This window comes from Gekko japonicus, unplaced genomic scaffold (assembly GCF_001447785.1).
Source record: "Gekko japonicus isolate JY-2015 unplaced genomic scaffold, Gekko_japonicus_V1.1 scaffold2806, whole genome shotgun sequence".
Lineage (NCBI taxonomy): Eukaryota > Metazoa > Chordata > Lepidosauria > Squamata > Gekkonidae > Gekko > Gekko japonicus.
The window spans coordinates 124,665-129,109 of record NW_015160920.1 but is presented as its reverse complement, the minus strand read 5'-3'; the positions used below and the strand labels follow the sequence as shown (position 1 = coordinate 129,109).

The 4,445-nt window shown below is 47.5% G+C and overlaps 1 protein-coding gene across 1 annotated transcript in view; it reads left to right on the top strand.

Annotated features, from left to right (window-relative positions):
* LOC107121622 (teneurin-4-like) overlaps positions 1–4,445 on the top strand; it is a gene marked incomplete at its 3' end in the record, with an annotated part of 181,711 nt that overhangs the window by 70,688 nt on the left and 106,578 nt on the right. The gene's annotated exons all lie outside the window — the stretch shown is intronic.

Genomic DNA, 4,445 nt, shown 5'->3' with positions numbered 1-4,445 from the left:
GTAAGACTTGGATTCCAACCCTCTCACCATCCTGGTTGCCCTCTTCTGGACACGCTCGAGCTTGTCAACAGATACACGTCTCCCGTCTTCCCTGTTTTCTCACATATCGCTTCTAACTTCGTTGGTCCTCCAGGGCAACTAAGTTGACCTCCACGTAAAGCAGGATGGTGAACTAGGTGGATAGCGTTGCCACCCTCCAGGTGGTACCTGGAGATCTCCGGCTATTATGGTTGTTCTCCAGGTGACCAAGATCTGTTCCCCTGGAGAAAATGGCTGCTCTGGTGGGCAGACTCTATGGCATTATACCCTGTTGTGGTCACTCCCCTCTCCCCAGGCCCTACCCCCAAAATCTCCAGGTATTTCCCTACCCAGAGCTGGCAACCCTGTGATGAACTGCTATTCTCATCCAGCTGTGTGGGCTGTACTCTCCAAAGAGGAGTAGGAAAAAGGAAAGAAAAATCCAGGGATAATTCCTTTCTCCTAGCAAGAAACTCCGTGATGCAAACACATCCTTGGTTTCCAGGAAAGACACGGTTTGTTGCCGGTTCAGACCTCCACTGGAATGCTGGTTTATAAGCAGCAAGATGGAATAATTCATCACTGATGTGTTGGATAGGAGAGCGTAGCTTGTAGGGGTTTTTTTTGACAAAAAGAACCTTGGCACCATAAGCATAACAAATGCACAGTTGTTAACCTATATGGAGCTCTCTTTGGTTTTGCTCTCCTGTATGCCCCAAAGAGGTAGACTCCATCCTTTGTTCCTTCTCTCTCTCTTTCTCTCACTCACTCTCCGTTTTAATTTGGCCTCTGTGTGTCCTTTGTTTCCCCTGGACCTGGTAGCCCGAGATCTCTCCCCGTCACCCGCAGCTTGTCATTTTCTAGGTAACTTGCTTGTTCTGAGAGCTTTCTACAAAAGATTCATTGATTGGCGTAATTGTGTTTTGCTTCGGGGTCAAGAACAGGGTTTACATAATTTTTTAAATTTCGTTCACATGCGAGTTATTTGTTGTTTTTTTCCTGAGGAGGGGAGGTCACCGTTGTCGTTACGTTTCTCCCACCTTTGTGACAAGGGCTCCAGTGTTACCCAGAGTTCTTTCTAAAGAAATTTGCTGCCCCGATCTTGGAAACTCGAGTCGGTATGGTTTGAGTTTCTGCCCCCTTTTAAAAGACAGAGCTCTCTACGTTATGCATATGGTGTTCTTGGAGTGCAGGATAAAGCAAGCAGAACTGTTCCTGTTTCACATTATGGTAATGCCTGGCTCTTATTACCATATAAGCTATAACAGTGGAGAGGAAAAATTGGGGTGGAGGGTTGAATTGGGGGGGGGCACTGAGCGGTTTGTGTACTTTGGCACTTAGATATGAAACCTTTTTGGCCCAAAACAATGGGGCTTCTTAGACTCAGATTTTTCCAAAGTTTTTTGCTCTGAACTCGTACCCATGAAATAGGTGGGCTTGCACATAAAATGTGCAATTGAACGCATCTCTAAGGCGTGAAGCTGTTAGAAAGTTCGCACTTTCCATGGTGTTACACGACTTCAGGGCCTGGGTGAATTTTGTTTTGAGTTGATTATAAGGAGATGTCTTCATTGATGCTATGTACTGCCCCCTAATTGGTGGGCTGATTCGATGGCTGCCTTCTCAACGCAGGTATGTAAAGGAATTAATCCTGTGGGCATTTCGGGTCAGGAGTCAAAAGGCCTGAGAAAGCTGGACAGACTGATAAGACAGAGAACGTGGTGAGGATGGATGGTGACCACTGAACAGCTAGTTAGGCTCAAACACCTTTCAGTGTGGTTCATGTCCTGTTCTCGTATCGTTCAGGTTTCATCCAGATGAATTTTGGATGTGTCCACGGTTCATGTCCTGTTCTCGTATCGTTCAGGGCACTCTTTGGTTACATCCAGATGAATTTTGGATGTGTCCATCTGCATTTTTGTTTCAAGCACAATTAGATTTCCTTGTCACTCTCCCCCCCCATCACTCCTTCAGTTTTTGTAAACGGCACATAGCAGAATTTTTTTAAAAAAACTAATTGGATGTTTTTTAGTTGAGACTTACTATTTGGTGTCTCCCTGTGCCTCTGTGTCTGCCCATGAACCCAGCTAATTTTGTAATCAGTTTTCGCAGTCCGTTCCCGAAGATATACCATAGGTTGCACAGCTGCAAAAAGCAGACAGTGCTGTCTTGCCAACGTTGACCATTTATGGAGTGCATCCAGCTATACAGGCACAGAAAAAGAGATAATGGCAAGCAGTCCCAGGATTCACACAAGTCAGTCAGTTTAATGTTCAGAACAGCCGTGACATCACCTCAGATCCAGTCAAGGGAGTTTGAACAAGCTACGTTCTTACCAGATGATGGTATCTGTGTTGAAGTTCACAGTATGCTAACACAAAGGGACAACTCCACTGCCTTTCAGAAGCCATTGCAAGTGGGGAAAAGGAGCCGCCTGAAATCCTGAATGTCCCTGAGAGTTTTGATCATTCGCTAGGATTTTTCAGTTAGCCCTCTGAGGAACCCACTGGCCTCCGTTGAGAATCCCTGGGTGTTCTGGGCATGGATGAGGATGAGCTGACAGAGCCTGCAGAAACCACAGCTGGCCCCTCTGAAGGGTAGCTGGCAAGGGCCTGTAATAGCAGTCTTCACACCTGGCCCAGATAAGAAGGAAGAACTGCAAGCTGAAAGTCCTCCTGCCTCACCCCCACGTGTGACTCGTTTAAGGGAGCGACTGCGACAAAACTTAGCAAGCAGACGAAGAGAGGCCAGGCTACAGGGGAGACGCTCAGCCAGCCCAGAGTTCTAACAGGACCCTGGCTGATCATGCAGCTGGCTAATTGGTAGCAGCATTTAACTCCACGCTCTGGGCAGTACTCTTTGTGGAAGCAACAAGTCAGTTTCGTGCTCCTAGCATCCAGTCCGGCTCGGCTCTTGCACCAAGACCTTTGGACCCCCTGACTTTGGACTTGGCTCTGTGTTCCTGGCTCCTAACCCCAGCTTGGCTTTTTGGACTTTGCACTGTCTTCTTGGCTCCTGACCTTGGCTTGTTCTGGACTCCCTTTGACTGGCACCCCATCCCGTGACATTGGGTTAGCTGTCAAAGCAATGTTTGACAAAAGATCTGCATACCCAATCAGATCTCCAGTGGCCAATCAGAAGCCTGGCTGGGCAAAAAACAAACAACACTTGGCCACACCCACTTTCTAAAAAAAATACTTGGAGGGCACCAGGAAAGGTGTTAGCAGGTCCCATGGCGCCCGCAGGCACCACTTTGGTGGCCCTGCTCGAGAGTTCAGAGGAGCCAAAGAAAGAACAGAGAAAGGAGAAGGTGACGGCCAAAGAGGAAGAATATGCATTTGGTTTAGTTACATGTGCTCAGGGTTAGCTTCAGTAGGGAATCGAGGCCAAGACATTGTGTTTATATTAATGGGCGATCAATTTGGAACAGACCGACGTAAATACTCGGTTATTACGCTGCCTTGCATACCTATTAGGTCTTGTCTTTGCCTGTGTTGTCTTGGCCTAGGGCCGCTGTTTGCCCGGTGGTGGTGGGCAGCCTCCTACCCCTACCCTTGGCCCCCACTCTTGCAAGTTTTGGTGATGGGAGAAGAAAATGGAGTGAATGGCACCAATGGTGAGAATTCGGGAAAGAGGCCGAGAATATCCTGGAGAAGGCCTCCTCCCAGCAGCCTCGGAATGGCTGCTATCCATCCCGTATTTTACGTGTCTGCGTTCACGTACACATTTGATTCACATTTGCAGAGAAACTCCGAGCCAGCCTGGGGGAGGGGGGGTTCTCCCCCAGCTATAGCAGCAGGAACTAGAGTGTACCAGACATAAAAACAGCTTCCTGGTTGCAGCCAAAAAATACCCTACACATTGGGAAACACCCCCCTCAAAAAAGGCTAAATAATTGTTGTTTTCCTGTAGCAGTTTGTAAAAATACGCCTGGATGTGGGAAGTCCGTCACACGCGCAGGCAACAAGACGTGCGTGCAGAAAAACCCTTTTAGTAGACTTAACTTTCCCATCTCTGGGGCAAACTGGCAAGAGGAGAATTCTTTCTTTTATTGCGGAAAATCCCGATTTAAAAAAACCCCGAGTTGACAGGGCAAGAGGAGAATTATTTCTTTTATTGCGGAAAATCCCGATTTAAAAAAACCCCGAGTTGACAGGGCAAGAGGAGAATTAGCTCCGAAACCAGAAGGGAAGAAAACCATAGTCCATTTCATCTAAAACTCACTTAGGACTTTTTGACGTAAAAAAATAACGATTTTCTCACTGGTTCGGGTCCGTCTAGTCCAGCCTTCTCATTCCAACAGCAGAGATGCCTGGGAACTCACAAACGGGACGGTGAATTGACGGGTTGGGCTTATCGTCAAGAGGTGCATTGCCGCGGCACATGGAGGTTCCATTTAACAGTGAGGGCCATTAAAAGGCCTCTTT